Source organism: Dermacentor variabilis, chromosome 1, assembly GCF_050947875.1.
Source record: "Dermacentor variabilis isolate Ectoservices chromosome 1, ASM5094787v1, whole genome shotgun sequence".
Taxonomy (NCBI): domain Eukaryota; kingdom Metazoa; phylum Arthropoda; class Arachnida; order Ixodida; family Ixodidae; genus Dermacentor; species Dermacentor variabilis.
The window spans coordinates 41,556,214-41,571,881 of record NC_134568.1 but is presented as its reverse complement, the minus strand read 5'-3'; the positions used below and the strand labels follow the sequence as shown (position 1 = coordinate 41,571,881).

At 44.2% G+C, this 15,668-nt stretch overlaps 1 non-coding gene across 1 annotated transcript; it reads left to right on the top strand.

Moving 5' to 3' along the window:
- Nucleotides 1-1,453: 1,453 nt before the first annotated feature.
- Nucleotides 1,454-1,525, top strand: TRNAA-CGC (transfer RNA alanine (anticodon CGC)). The gene has a single exon. It is a non-coding gene; the product is annotated as a tRNA-Ala (tRNA).
- Nucleotides 1,526-15,668: the final 14,143 nt, after the last annotated feature.

Here is a 15,668-nt window from a genome sequence, read left to right as displayed (position 1 = left end):
AAAATCTAGTGACTGCTGGTTTCGAATTTTTGAGTTAGGTTGTCAATCCTTTATTAAAAATTCGCGAAAATCAAAAATTTTCAGAAAACGAAACTATCAAGTTTACAACTCTGTAACTCAACCACTAAAGATTATAATACAATTCTGTGAATTGCATCTAAAAGTACATCCATAGCGGACTAAATTGATATGTTACACATGAATATAAAAAAATTTAATCATAGGGATATACAACTTTTGTAAAACCGTTGTAACCAACGTAACAAATTCATGTAAGATGTAAAATGACATATTGAATTTGTCCGCTTTGAATGATCTAATGGATGCCGTTTACAGAACCGCGATATCAGTTCTTGATGCATAGCTATCAATTTGTAAACTTCGTGCTTCTATTTTTTCCAAGCGGTCAAATATTTGAAAATTGTTTTAGAAAAATTCAAGCCATAAATCGAAATTCCGCTTCCAACAGTCACTAGAATTTAACTTTCTCTTTCAAATGCAACAAATTTCATCAAAATCGGGCTAAAATTTCATCAAACCGAGCTAAAGCTTCCTGTTAAGAGGAAGCTTTAGCTCGGGCCCAACTCCGACGCGGCCTATTCAAATACATGTAAAAACGCAAAAACGATTTTCTGAGATAACCCCTGGACCGATTTTAATGAAATTTGTTGAATTTGACAGGGAAAGTGAAATTCTAGTGACTGTTGGTCACGGAATTTCTATTTAGGCCCTGAATTTTGTTAAAAAGATTTTCAAAAATTCGAAAGTTTGAAAAAAGTAGAAGCATGAAGTTCACAAATTCATAACTCTGCATCAAGAGCAGATATTGCGGTTCTGTAAGCGAGATCCATCAGATCATTGAAAGCGGACAAATTCGATACGTCATTTTATATCTTACGTGAATTTGTTACGTTGTTTACAAGGGTTCTGCAAAACCTATATTTCCATTTTACAATATTATTTTACATTCATGTGTAACCCATCAATTTTGTCCGCTTTAAATGTACTATTAGATGCAGTTCACGGAATTGTATTATCAATTTTCGTAGCTGAGGTATAGAGTTGTAAACTTGATAGTTTCGTTTTTTGAAAATTTTCATTTTTTGCCAACTTTTAATAAAAAATTGACGACCTAAATCAAAAATCCGAAACCAACAGTCACTAGATCTTAAGCTTTTCTTTTAAATGCAGCAAACCTCGTCAAATTTGGTGCTGTGGTGGCCGAGAAAAACGAATTCTGCTTTTACATGTATTTAGATAGGAGCACCCGAGCTAAAGCTTCCTCTTAAGTTTTGAGGTTGGCTGGCTGGCTTTGGCTGGATGAATAATGCCGGAGTTTCAGGTAAATTTGAAGGACTTGAGCTTTGAAAGCATCGTGGTGCCAGGAGATTATGCACTGGTATGTGTGCTAGTTTCGCTGTAGTTATCTTGCTACTATAAATTGATTGAATGCGGGGGTGTAGCTCAGAGGTAGAGTGCTCGTTTCGCATGCGAGAAGTCCCGGGTTCAAACCCCGGCACCTCCATTTTTTTTCCTTTCCGAAAGTGGTGTTTTTTAACCTTACGCTGTAGAAAAGCAGCCTTCTGTTAGGGTATTTCACCATAGTGAGCTACTGTTTAGCACTTCTGTCGTACAAAACAGGGTTACTGCACACCAACTGTCCCAGACTATTTACTCGTGCGTCTCAGATTTTCTTGTAAAAAAAACATGGTTACTGACTACCTTACTCGAAGTCATTTTATAGTATACTGTGTTTCCCAGCTAACGTTAGCCAAGCCGTTCAACGAAGCAAATTATTCAAAAAACACAGTGCGAGACGCAGTTATAAGAACTGCGGTGTTAACTCGTCAGTGTCTATGAACACCAAACATCGTAGATTTTATAATCGTAGTTTGTACCGTGTTTTTTGAAATATTTTATTTTATTGAACATATTGGATAACGTTAGCTGGGGCGCGGCGGCCGCATTTCGATGGGGGCGAAATCCGAAAACACCCGTGTACTTAGATTTAGGTGCACGTTAAAGAACCCCAGGTGGTCGAAATTTTCGGAGTTCCCCACTACGGGGTGCCTCATAGTCCGAAAGTGGTTTTGGCACGTAAAACCCCATACTTCTTTAACGTTAGCTGGGATACCTTATATGTTTTTGTGTAACGTGATATTTTCCTTAAGCTTATTAAAGTACTTGAAACATGGTTCCGCTAGAAAATTAATACCAAACTTATTTTAGTGCACAATGCTGCCCTACTTCGTCCGCTGAACCTACAATGATTTATCTTCAATACTGTCACGTTGTAGTGACGGTAATGAACTACAGTGTGCAACGCAAGTTACGAAACTAACTGTTCACTGGACGAACCTGCGCCCAGCAAAAAAAAAAATTATTGCTCAGCACATTGAGAGTGGAGAGCACACTCGCCAATCGTCGAAATCTGGTTCTGTGGGTCAAGCACGTCTGCTTTTGTACATCACTTGTCCAAGATGGCGGCGTAGTTGCTGGTGGCTGCATGCCTTTCAGAAAGTACTGCACAATTCGTATCGCAAATTCAATCTGATTGCACGGTTGGGTGAACGATAGCCAACAGATAAAACCAGTGATAATATATCTAGCCGATACAGAAACGTCCGTTGCGCGTCTTGGGCTGAGCGATAACACTGTAACAAAAATTATCTCGAGAACGGTCACCAAAAACATAAACAATTTAAGCACATGTCAATATGCACTGGTCTTTATGGGAAGCTTCAGTTGGAAACGCAGCTTAAGGAGCTAGAAATGTTGAAAAAATCTCGCCAAGTTGGCTATGCTTCACTGGCGAAATACCTACTCATTTGTTCATCGTAATTATTTTACTTCACTGTCCTAGGGCTGTACTTCAAGTTAAAATTGATGGCGCCAGTACAATTTACGAACTTTTGGCAAAAGTATGACAAACGTGCCAAAATGTTGGTTTTCCTTCAGTTTAAGGCCTGATTTTCGCAACGAGGCGCTCCATCTGAAAATATCATAGAAAGCGCATAAGATAGCTTTTTTTTTGGCGTTTCTTTTATGTAATTACCTCATTTTTATGTTTATTTTAGGGGAGATATAACTTTCTTTAATTTGGAAACCTTGCTCGGCATAGTTCCGTACAAGTTCACCGCTCCGCAAATTGGCTGTTGTGTGTCAGACAGTCAAAACGAGCAGCGTGGGACTTCAGCACTTGAGTGTTGTTTTCCAGTCCAAAAACTATTATCAATGGCATCTTTGCCTTTTCTTCCTGACTTACATCCCACAGCCGGTCAGAAACTGGAAGGTTAGGCGAGTGCTACCGGAGATTGCTTCTTTTATCAAAGCCCACTTTTTTTCTTTTTTTCTTACATTACAATTGACACGCTTCTCTGAAAAGATTCGCAAAAAGAGCCCAGAGTGCGCATGCCGGAGATTTCTGGTGCACATGGCGTGCTTATCCCGCAAGTACATGTAGAGAGCGGTCAAGCAATGCCGGCTTTGCTATTCAGCTGGCAAATGAGAAAAAGAAAGAAAACATGCGGATCCCACACGCTATGGGAGTCGGTTTACACGAACCTGTCAATAGTGTTTGCAAAGAACAATGTTCTAGTTTATCAACCATTTGCAAGCATACAGCAAATGATAAGCGGGAACCGACTCGCTCGACAGGAACTTGTGGCTCTTGATCATGCGCATCCTACGCATGATTACGAAGAAATTGCGGCGATGACGCTGGATGGACAACGTCATGACGACAATGACATGACAGCGGAATCACTGCGACAAAATGATGATGATTGAACGGCCACGAAGACATGACAACGAAGCTGCGAGGACGATGAAATGACGACGAGGGCAGGACTATACTGATATGACCACATTGAAATCGCTACAAACAAAATGACGCCGACGAAGCGACCACGACGGCATGATGACGACAGTATGGCGATGACACTATGACAACAATGACACACATATAACGAGTCTGGAATAACGATCCTGGCATGACGACAACGGGAGGATAACGCTGGAGCGACGGCGATGGTATGATGACGACAGCGTGATAGCGATGGCATGACGAAGAAGCTGGAATGACGATGACGGCATGATGATGCTGGAATTACAACGAATGTGTGACGATGACGGCGTGACGACGAACGCATCGCTACGATAAGCCAGTAGCATCAGCGAACTGTCAACCGCTTCAGCATCGTGAAGGTGTCAGCACGCCCCACCGGAGCAGCGGTGATGACATTGCGTGACATGCATGGTTGACGAAGAATGCGCGGTTGTAAACCGGTGTTTTCTGGATGCTGCTCGACCGAGGATCACGATGACGGGATCAAGAAGCTCCTGTGAAAGCAAGTGTAACGGCCATTGCTAGCCGCTCAAGACGACTGTCAAACGAACCAGTTAATTGATTGTCCATTCAATCAGCCGATATGGGTCAAGTGAGGCAAGTTTGAACCCCTTCTTCAGCAAGTGGTTCCCTCCTGTCTCTGGGGTAGTTAACTGCTTGGGCCGGTGGGTATTCCCACATTGTGTTTAGTGAACAAAGGTAATATGTAATTGCGCGTGGCCATCTCTTGAAGGCGGAGTCTTCGGTTACTTTAGATGCTCCGATTAGAGGAAGGTGTACCTGTCGGTTTCTCTAACCTACAGATATAGGGAGGGCAGAGGGGATTCAGGTAGACATTTTTCGGCTCCTTCGGTGTACATCAGTTCAGTCACGCCAGAGTGTTGCGAAGTAACCTTGTCTATTCCTGGTGTAAATTATATTCCTTCATTCCCGATGAGAAGCTGCTCCTCTTTTCAACGTCGTCTTTGGTGTGGATAAGGCAGACGACGGCAAGGCGACATACCCCCTTTTGATATGCACAACTACAATTCTTACACACGACATTGGGATGACATTGCAGTCCATAGACACTTCGTATAAACAGCCGCCAGATGGAACGATCAAGAGCTGCAGGAGAAGATGAAATAGCAGTCGATTTAATCAAAGATGGAGGAGACATAATACTTGGAAAATATGGAAAACATATCAGGACACATATAAAATCTAGTACTGTTCCATATGTCACATGGTGGCCACATATGATACATAGGAATGAACGGCTTTTTAATGCCACCGCAATGTGGCTCACTGGAATTAGTGAATATGGCGCATAGGAGTTTTTTCGATTGGGCACAGAATGCTCACTGGATTCAGTTCCACATATGCGCGATTGTTCTAAAAAATGGTTAAGTAAATTTCCTGAAAAAAGTTTCTCAAGTTTTTACTCTCTTATTTTGACTCGCTAAGAAGCACTGCATGCGTATTCACTAGGCTGGTTGATGAGGTGAGTCGCGCTGCATATGCCAAAGGCGATTTGAAAGAGAAGAGTCTTGCATTTATATATTGTATTGAAGAGAATGACACACTTAGGCTCGCGCGGTCGGACTCCATGGATGGAGAGGGGCAGAAGAAGTAGAAGTAAACAGGCATTCTGGCCGATAGCAGGCTGTCTGCATCTCTGCTTTATGATGGCGCAGGCGCGAAACACGGAGCCACGGGTCTTAATCCCCCTCCGTCCACGACCCTTCTAAGCGCCTGAGTCCGTTCGGGCTCGCTGTCACTACCGCCCGGGGATGGCGTCCAAGCCTCCATGGTGTCAGGATTGGGGGCTGAATCCCATCGCTCGTAACCCGTTGTCAAGATTGGAGTCCGGCATCAATTCGAAGGTAGCTCGCCCATGCCGTTATCCACGCTGAGGACGATGATGAAGGGAAGGACTGCTTCTCATCGAGAACGAGGAAAGGGGTTTATTTACGGTATTTACATGCAGTTCATCAGTCTAGCATGACAGCGAGAGAAAGTACGTCAGTCTAACACGACTGCTTGAGAGAGTGTCTCAGTCCAACGTGACTGCTTAAGTGTGTCGAGCATCCGCACAACAGCAGTTTTTAAACACTCGGTCCTCCCGCGATACAAGGTGACGCGAACGTTCGTTTAGTCATCGTAAACTGCCGCCTCTCCGTGGGACAGTTTACACAGACACATGCACACACACACACGTGTTCACGGTCCGAAACCGACACCACACGAATTTTGTAGAACTCGGAGGGGACCCGGGTAGCACGCCCGGGTAGCCATTGTCCTGCGTCTTAGTCGGCACGTGGGAAGGGGCCTTCGTCGGCGTTCCCGCGGCAACTCCCCCACTCATAGCAGAACAGGGCGGCGTTGTCGTGTTGCGCACAAAGCCTGCTTCGTCGAACTCCTTCAGTCACAACGGCGACGAGGCCAGACCGTAACGGTGGCGGTTTCAGCACAAAGCGTACTTCGTCAAACGCATCCTAGCTAAAGCGACGGAGAGTGGAGGATGCGCGAATTGTTCCCGACACAAAGTAGACTTAGTCGCGCCATGGCCAGTGGTTGGCGGCGGCGTTCGAAGATGAGGTTGCTACCGCTTGCGTAAATGGCTGGCAAACTTGCACTGCAGCTGGCCGTTCTTAACAGCGCCTCCATGTCCCGGAAAATCTCGACTGTCTAGCGCAGATAACCGCTGGGCAGGAAGAGAATGCCTGGTGGCCAGGGGGTGATGCCTTGGCTCGCAGCGACCACTTGTGTAATGTCACCGCCCCAAAACATCCAACAAGGGCCACCAACTGCAAAATGAACCCCACAACACGGCTCTACGCCGAGATGACGTACATCGGCTCTCACTTTAGACCCTATAGGCTTTCAAAAAAAAATAAGTGCAGAAACAAAAAAAAATGCTGCATTTCGCTATGCCAATTTCTGAAGCAATTTCGTGCTGACAAATTCAGCAATCATGGAGCGAATCTTGTTAAATGAGATGCGATCTTCTTGGCTTAATAAAATTAACACTAGTTACCCTAAAATTTAGGCGGGACCCTCAAACGCAGAATTCAAATTAGCCTGCTCAAACCATTCGCATTGCTATGCAACTTTCCCTTCTTATATCTAACGGAGAAGTTGTACTCTTGGAGATTAAGACTACATCGGAGCAAGCGGCCATTTTTGTGTGACATTTGATTGAGCCACGTCAGAGGACAGTGGTCGGTCTCGAAGATGAACTTCGCTCCGTACATGTAACACGACAACTTCTGGGCGGCCCAAACTAAACAAGCGCATTCCTTCTCTGAAGCGCTGTAGGCTTCCTCTCTTAGATTTACTTTACGGCTGGCATAGAGGATAGGATGCTCCTCGTTATCGTCGCCGACCTGACTAAGTACCACGCCCATACCTCTGTCGCTTGCGTCGCATTGAACTATTAATTCCTTTTTGTAGTCTGGCGCGCGAAGCAATTCAATGCGGTCTTCGAATTGAATTGCTACCATTTGTAAACGCAAATATTTTCCGAAAAGTTTTCGAATATTTGAAGCCGTGAACTGTTTTTGTAATAAAACATAACATCTCAGCTAAAATACATTAAATTTCATCTCCACGAACACAGTGTTGACCTAAACGATGACGATTTGCGCATTATAGCAGGCTACGTCTATGAGAGAGCCAGGCCTTACCGATTATATACAGCAATAGTTCGCATCCTCCCAAGAATCCTGTACATCCGGACAAAGTGCTTATTCGTTCCTAATGTTCGATTTGTGCTTTTTTTTATTGGCGTGTCTTATTAGGAAAGAATGGCGCCTTCAAGTGGCACCGGCTACTCCTCGTCGCCCGGCAAAGAATACTATTGCCACAATATTGGTAACGAAATGCGGTACAAAATTATCACAAAAACAGTCAGTCAGTAATATCCAAAAGTTCTGTACATGAGTCCAGGGACCCACAGAAGATGCACGTGTATGCAGTTGCATATATAAACGCATGTGCTTCGTTTCGTCCGCGACATAAAATTCAGTTTCACAGACGAGTGTACAGACCCGTAATTATACCCGTACATAACATACTAAATAAACTTCTGAGAAAATAAGCGTAGACTTGCATTGTACGTGTATCTTTCAGCGGAAAATACAATATAGATCTAAGATACTGGTGGTTTCCAAGAAAACGCTTAAAACGGCAAGCGCTTTTTTCTGAAGCCACCCAGTTGGCCATGTGCCAAGTGTATATTTCTTTAGGGTGAATGACCCTCGATCTAATAGAATTAAATTTGCCCGCAACTATATAAAGCACTGTTTTTGGGCATCGTGCAGTGCAGCTTACATGTGCTAGGAAATACTTGCACTACAAATATCCGCAAACTTCAGAGTGTGCAAGCACAAGCACTAAGAACTTGTCTCGGTCTCCCCAAAACTACGTCATCGATTGCGACAGTGGCCATTGCTGGAGACACTCCTTTGACAGTCTACATAGATACTGATATCGTGAGAGCACACATCCGACACCTGACTCGGATTCCCTCACACCATCTTGCTTGCTTGCCAGCAAAGAGGCCATATTCTACTTTTGCCAAAGGTGTTATAAGACATCACTCCTACGTGCCATCAGAATTTACGCCGAATTTCGTTTTTTCCTCTTAAGTAGTTACTCATGGCAGGATTCTTTTACATTGCCGCCACCCATGAGATTAATTCAGCCTGTCTGACTTTCCGCTTGACGTTCTTTGTTGCTGTTTTGCCCACCCTACAGGCCGCATACTTGCTGGTAAGCTTCCTAGTTCTTTTCCTCCACTGTGAATCAATGTTATTTTCTGTACAAGTACCTGAACACTCTACCAGTCCATTTACAGTCTTCCATATTCCTCAGTCGTTCTTCATAATCAACTTTACTATGAGCTTCCTTCACTTCTCAACCTTGTCCATCCTCCGTTGGAGTAGAGCGCCCCCTGCTACCAACGCGCGATGAAAGACTGCGCGCTTTCTCCCCGCCTTCTTCCCGTGCGCGCGCTAGTTCGAGCCGCCATCCTTCTCGGCTCACATTTGCACGCTTTCATTCACACCCATAGCATACGGCGAGCGGCCGCAATGTCATCGCACTTGCACTTTATACGGAACATCACGGTGACGGCGACATGCACACCGATGGTGTAAATGCGCCGGGAGTTTTCATATAATTCCCATTGCAGTAAAACAATAATTCGGTGCTTTCAAACTGTTGATCAAACTAGGTATTTTTGCTGAGGCGACCGGGTCACTGTTTCAGGAGCAAGCAGTCTTCACTACGTGAAAGAGGATAGTTTAATCTCTCCCTTTTTTTTTTATTTGTGAACCCGATTCGCAGTTCCATCCGCTGAAGCGTTTCCAGGAATAGTGCAGTGAGTTAGCATCCACTGAAATGCTGCAACGTAATTAGTAGCACTTGCTTCTGTTAGCTCTTTCAGCGTTTCGTATAATAAATATGTATTCAAAAAATTATTGTTCATGCATTTTAGCGAGGCGGATTTGGCTTAAGAATCACTGCGTGCTGTCTATTGATGCTGTGAAGCGGAACGCCAATAGTATAGGGAAAAGTTCAGCGATAGTAGAAAATGAGAGCACACGTGGCCTCTGCAGAGTATAAAATGAACAACTGGAAGAGCTCCGCCCTTAAGAGGAAGCTTTAGCTCGAGTGCTCCTATCTAAATACATGTAAAAGGAGAATTCGTTTTTCTCGGCAACCACTGCACCAAAATTGACGAGGTTTGTTGCATTTAAAAGACAAACTTAAAATCTAGTGACTGCTGGTTTCGAATTTTTGAGTTAGGTCGTCAATCTTTTATTAAAAATTGGCGAAAATCAAAAATTTTCAAAAAACGAAACTATCAAGTTTACAACTCTGTAACTCAACCACTAAAGATTATAATACAATTCTGTGAATTGCATCTAAAAGTACATCCATAGCGGACTAAATTGATATGTTACACATGAATATAAAAAAATTTAATCATAGGGAAATACAACTTTTGTAAAACCGTTGTAACCAACGTAACAAATTCATGTAAGATGTAAAATGACATATTGAATTTGTCCGCTTTGAATGATCTAATGGATGCCGTTTACAGAACCGCGATATCAGTTCTTGATGCATAGCTATCAATTTGTAAACTTCGTGCTTCTATTTTTTCCAAGCGGTCAAATATTTGAAAATTGTTTTAGAAAAATTCAAGCCATAAATCGAAATTCCGCTTCCAACAGTCACTAGAATTTAACTTTCTCTTTCAAATGCAACAAATTTCATCAAAATCGGGCTAAAATTTCATCAAACCGAGCTAAAGCTTCCTGTTAAGAGGAAGCTTTAGCTCGGGCCCAACTCCGACGCGGCCTATTCAAATACATGTAAAAACGCAAAAACGATTTTCTGAGATAACCCCTGGACCGATTTTAATGAAATTTGTTGAATTTGGCAGGGAAAGTGAAATTCTAGTGACTGTTGGTCACGGAATTTCTATTTAGGCCCTGAATTTTGTTAAAAAGATTTTCAAAAATTCGAAAGTTTGAAAAAAGTAGAAGCATGAAGTTCACAAATTCATAACTCTGCATCAAGAGCAGATATTGCGGTTCTGTAAGCGAGATCCATCAGATCATTCAAAGCGGACAAATTCGATACGTCATTTTATATCATACGTGAATTTGTTACGTTGTTTACAAGGGTTCTGCAAAACCTATATTTCCATTTTACAATATTATTTTACATTCATGTGTACCCTATCAATTTTGTCCGCTTTAAATGTACTATTAGATGCAGTTCACGGAATTGTATTATCAATTTTCGTTGCTGAGGTATTCGTAACTTTCACCGCCTATAGGTGGCGCTACTCGAAATTCAATATGGCTGTCGTTAAGGGGATCGTGCAGACGCCACCGGCTATTGTACACGCTGCATCGGATCGCATAGTGTTTCCGGCCGCAGCGTGGTATTGTCATGTCTTCATTTCAAAGACCACTGACTCTGGGATGTATTATGACCCACATCGGGGGTTCAGAAACGCGTGCTCGGTGACTGGTTGAAGGTGAAGAAGTGTTGAACGCAGGACACATCGTTTGCTGCGGCTTGAAAGAATGCACACTCTCGTAGTACACCGTCCAAGGATTGTGCCTGCAAACATCACAAGTGCGGCAGAAACCGCACGAGCTGTGGTTCGAATTTAGGAGCGACGAAACCATAAAAATGGGTACATGTGCTATTTACTGGCTTTGTATTCTTTTTTCTTTCGAGTCCCTCGCCGAATAGGCTTCAGTGGCCGCACTTCAGGAAATTAAAACAGCTCACTGCGTTTACTGCAGAGGCGTGAGCGGGCCCCAACGCTCCGTGAAAATGAATTGCTTGCTGCTGGTGCGTGTGGCATGGTATACGTGTACTACATATTCGGTCGTCCACTCTTAGTTTGAACACGCGAGCACATGGCTGCGCCCTTCAGCCTGCAAGTGCGTCTGACACATGGGCGTTTCCAGGCAGACTGGTTTATGCGTAAAGGGACCACGAGTTGCTGCTTCACGTCGTCTGCATTTTTGCTACGATGCGCGGCTGTGAGCACCGCTACACGTTAAGAGGGGCCCCATGTACTGCCACGGCTGCGGTGTCCGAACCCTCTCCTCGCGTTGCCTGGCAAACTATGCTGCCTTTATGCGCTAGTAAACAAAGGGTATTCGCTCGCATTCATTTGCTAAAGCATCGTCTATGCAGTCGTACAGCACATGGCACACGTTTAATGATGCCGAAAAGCTGATTTCATCGCCGTAGGATCATTACATCGATTTGGTCATTCTCCGATGAACCGTAGAATTCGATTCGCCTGCCCACACCTCAAAAGTGGTTCTTCCAGTACTTACATGGATATTTTTTTGGAGCCCAGATGCAAAAAGCCGCTAAGAAAATACTGCACGAAGGCAGCACGAAAGGAAAAAAGATACACAATGAAACGGGAGAAAGCGCAATACGTCACGTTTATTCACATAACATGAAGAGTGCCTCTCCTGCATTGGCGCAACAATTTTTTTTTTCTTACAGGGCCCCTGCTCTTGCAAAGCAGGCAAGCAAGCAGGCAACACAGGCTGTGAGCCGTACCTGATTGTGCATATCCTCACCAACCAGCATGCACAAAAGTTTGAGGAACTTCTCTTCTATGAAGTCGCATTCAGAGACTGGGACAAGTTAAGAATTTACAGAGCTGATATGAACCATTTGAGTGCTCAGCTAGCAAAATTTTATAAGGACATGTTTGCTGTGAGCTCAGCACAAGCAGTTAGAATTTGTGCCGAGACTGCTGGGCAAAATAATACACAGTGGCAAAGAGAGCGAATGCTCAGAATAACAGGAAGCAAGTGCCACACGTTGCCATCACCAACAAACAGCTGGCAAAACAAAATTGAAAAACTGCTGACGCAAAACTTCCAAGGAAATGACGCCACGAGATATGGCAAGGCGTGCGAGAAGCCAGCTCTCGAAGAGTATGCACTTAACACATTGTTTTTGTGACAGGCTTCCCAATGCGCAATTTCACTGCGCACTCCTTTTTCATTGGTTCCTCGCAAGGAAACGAGTGAAGGCTTACCTCGCCTTTGACTGCACGGCGTGTGCACTGAGGCACACAGCACATTTTGTTGCTTTTGTACGTCTTGCCCATTTCATCAAACACGTAACCCGTCAAAACAGTGTCACTGCGAAAGGCAACCTGTGCCTCAGCTGCGTAGATGACTGCAGAGCTCTGAACTACATCTGTAAAAAGGGACCCCAGTCAAATACAAAACAAAGGCTCCAGTGCACCACACTAACTGAACACGGGCGACGCGGCTACGAAACGCGGGCATCCCCTCGTTGAGGCTTACGACGGCTGCCGCATGGCGTCGCTACCATCTGTGAAAGTTGCGAATAGAGTTGTAAACTTGATAGTTTCGTTCTTTGAAAATTTTTATTTTTTGCCAATTTTTAATAAAAAATTGACGACCTAAATCAAAAATCCGAAACCAACAGTCACTAGATCTTAAGTTTTTTTTTAAATGCAGCAAACCTCGTCAAATTTGGTGCTGTGGTGGCCGAGAAAAACGAATTCTGCTTTTACATGTATTTAGATAGGAGCACCCGAGCTAAAGCTTCCTCTTAAGTTTTGAGGTTGGCTGGCTGGCTTTGGCTGGATGAATAATGCCGGAGTTTCAGGTAAATTTGAAGGATTTGAGCTTTGAAAGCATCGTGGTGCCAGGAGATTATGCACTGGTATGCGTGCAACTACAGTGTGCAACGCAAGTTACGAAACTAACTGTTCACTGGACGAACCTGCGCCCAGCAAAAAAAAAAAATTATTGCTCAGCACATTGAGAGTGGAGAGCACACTCGCCAATCGTCGAAATCTGGTTCTGTGGGTCAAGCACGTCTGCTTTTGTACATCACTTGTCCAAGATGGCGGCGTAGTTGCTGGTGGCTGCATGCCTTTCAGAAAGTACTGCACAATTCGTATCGCAAATTCAATCTGATTACACGGTTGGGTGAACGATAGCCAACAGATAAAACCAGCGATAATATATCTAGCCGATACAGAAACGTCCGTTGCGCGTCTTGGGCTGAGCGATAACACTGTAACAAAAATTATCTCGAGAACGGTCACCAAAAACATAAACAATTTAAGCACATGTCAATATGCACTGGTCTTTATGGGAAGCTTCAGTTGGAAACGCAGCTTAAGGAGCTAGAAATGTTGAAAAAATGTCGCCAAGTTGGCTATGCTTCACTGGCGAAATACCTACTCATTTGTTCATCGTAATTATTTTACTTCACTGTCCTAGGGCTGTACTTCAAGTTAAAATTGATGGCGCCAGTACAATTTACGAACTTTTGGCAAAAGTATGACAAACGTGCCAAAATGTTGGTTTTCCTTCAGTTTTAGGCCTGATTTTCGCAACGAGGCGCTCCATCTGAAAATATCATAGAAAGCGCATAAGATGGCTTGTTTTTTGGCGTTTCTTTTATGTAATTACCTCATTTTTATGTTTATTTTAGGGGACATATAACATTTTTTTTAATTTGGAAACCTTGCTCGGCATAGTTCCGTACAAGTTCACCGCTCCGCAAATTAGCTGTTGTGTGTCAGGCAGTCAAAACGAGCAGCGTGGGACTTGAGCACTTGAGTGTTGTTTTCCAGTCCAAAAACTATTATCAATGGCATCTTTGCCTTTTCTTCCTGACTTACATCCCACAGCCGGTCAGAAACGGGAAGGTTAGGCGAGTGCTACCGGAGATTGCTTCTTTTATCAAAGCCCACTTTTTTTCTTTTTTTCTTACATTACAATTGACACGCTTCTCTGAAAAGATTCGCAAAAAGAGCCCAGAGTGCGCATGCCGGAGATTTCTGGTGCACATGGCGTGCTTATCCCGCAAGTACATGTAGCGAGCGGTCAAGCAATGCCGGCTTTGCTATTCAGCTGGCAAATGAGAAAAAGAAAGAAAACATGCGGATCCCACACGCTATGGGAGTCGGTTTACACGAACCTGTGATTAGTGTTTGCAAAGAACAATGTTCTAGTTTATCAACCATTTGCAAGCATACAGCAAATGATAAGCGGGAACCGACTCGCTCGACAGGAACTTGTGGCTCTTGATCATGCGCATCCTACGCATGATTACGAAGAAATTGCGGCGATGACGCTGGATGGACAACGTCATGACGACAATGACATGACAGCAGAATCACTGCGACAAAATGATGATGATTGAACGGCCACGAAGACATGACAACGAAGCTGCGAGGACGACGAAATGACGACGAGGGCAGGACTATACTGATATGACCACATTGAAATCGCTACAAACAAAATGACGCCGACGAAGCGACCACGACGGCATGATGACGACAGTATGGCGATGACACTATGACAACAATGACACACATATAACGAGTCTGGAATAACGATCCTGGCATGACGACAACGGGAGGATAACGCTGGAGCGACGGCGATGGTATGATGACGACAGCGTGATAGCGATGGCATGACGAAGAAGCTGGAATGACGATGACGGCATGATGATGCTGGAATTACAACGACTGTGTGACGATGACGGCGGGACGACGAACGCATCGCTACGATAAGCCAGTAGCATCAACGAACTGTCAACCGCTTCAGCATCGTGAAGGTGTCAGCACGCCCCACCGGACCAGCGGTGATGGCATTGCGTGACATGCATGGTTGACGAAGAATGCGCGGTTGTAAAGCGGTGTTTTCTGGATGCTGCTCGACCGCGGATCACGATGACGGGATCAAGAAGCTCCTGTGAAAGCAAGTGTAAAGGCAATTGCTAGCCGCTCAAGGCGACTGTCAAACGAACCAGTTAATTGATTGTCCAATCAATCAGCCGATATGGGTCAAGTGAGGCAAGTTTGAACCCCTTCTTCAGCAAGTGGTTCCCTCCTGTCTCTGGGGTAGTTAACTGCTTGGGCCGGTGGGTATTCCCACATTGTGTTTAGTTAACAAAGGTAATATGTAATTGCGCGTGGCCATCTCTTGAAGGCGGAGTCTTCGGTTACTTTAGATGCTCCGATTAGAGGAAGGTGTACCTGTCGGTTTCTCTGACCTACAGATATAGAGAGGGCAGAGGGGATTCAGGTAGACATTTTTCGGCTCCTTCGGTGTACATCAGTTCAGTCACGCCAGAGTGTTGCGAAGTAACCTTGTCTATTCCTGGTGTAAATTATATTCCTTCATTCCCGATGAGAAGCTGCTCCTCTTTTCAACGTCGTCTTTGGTGTGGATAAGGCAGACGACGGCAAGGCGACATACCCCCTTTTGATATGCACGACTACAAT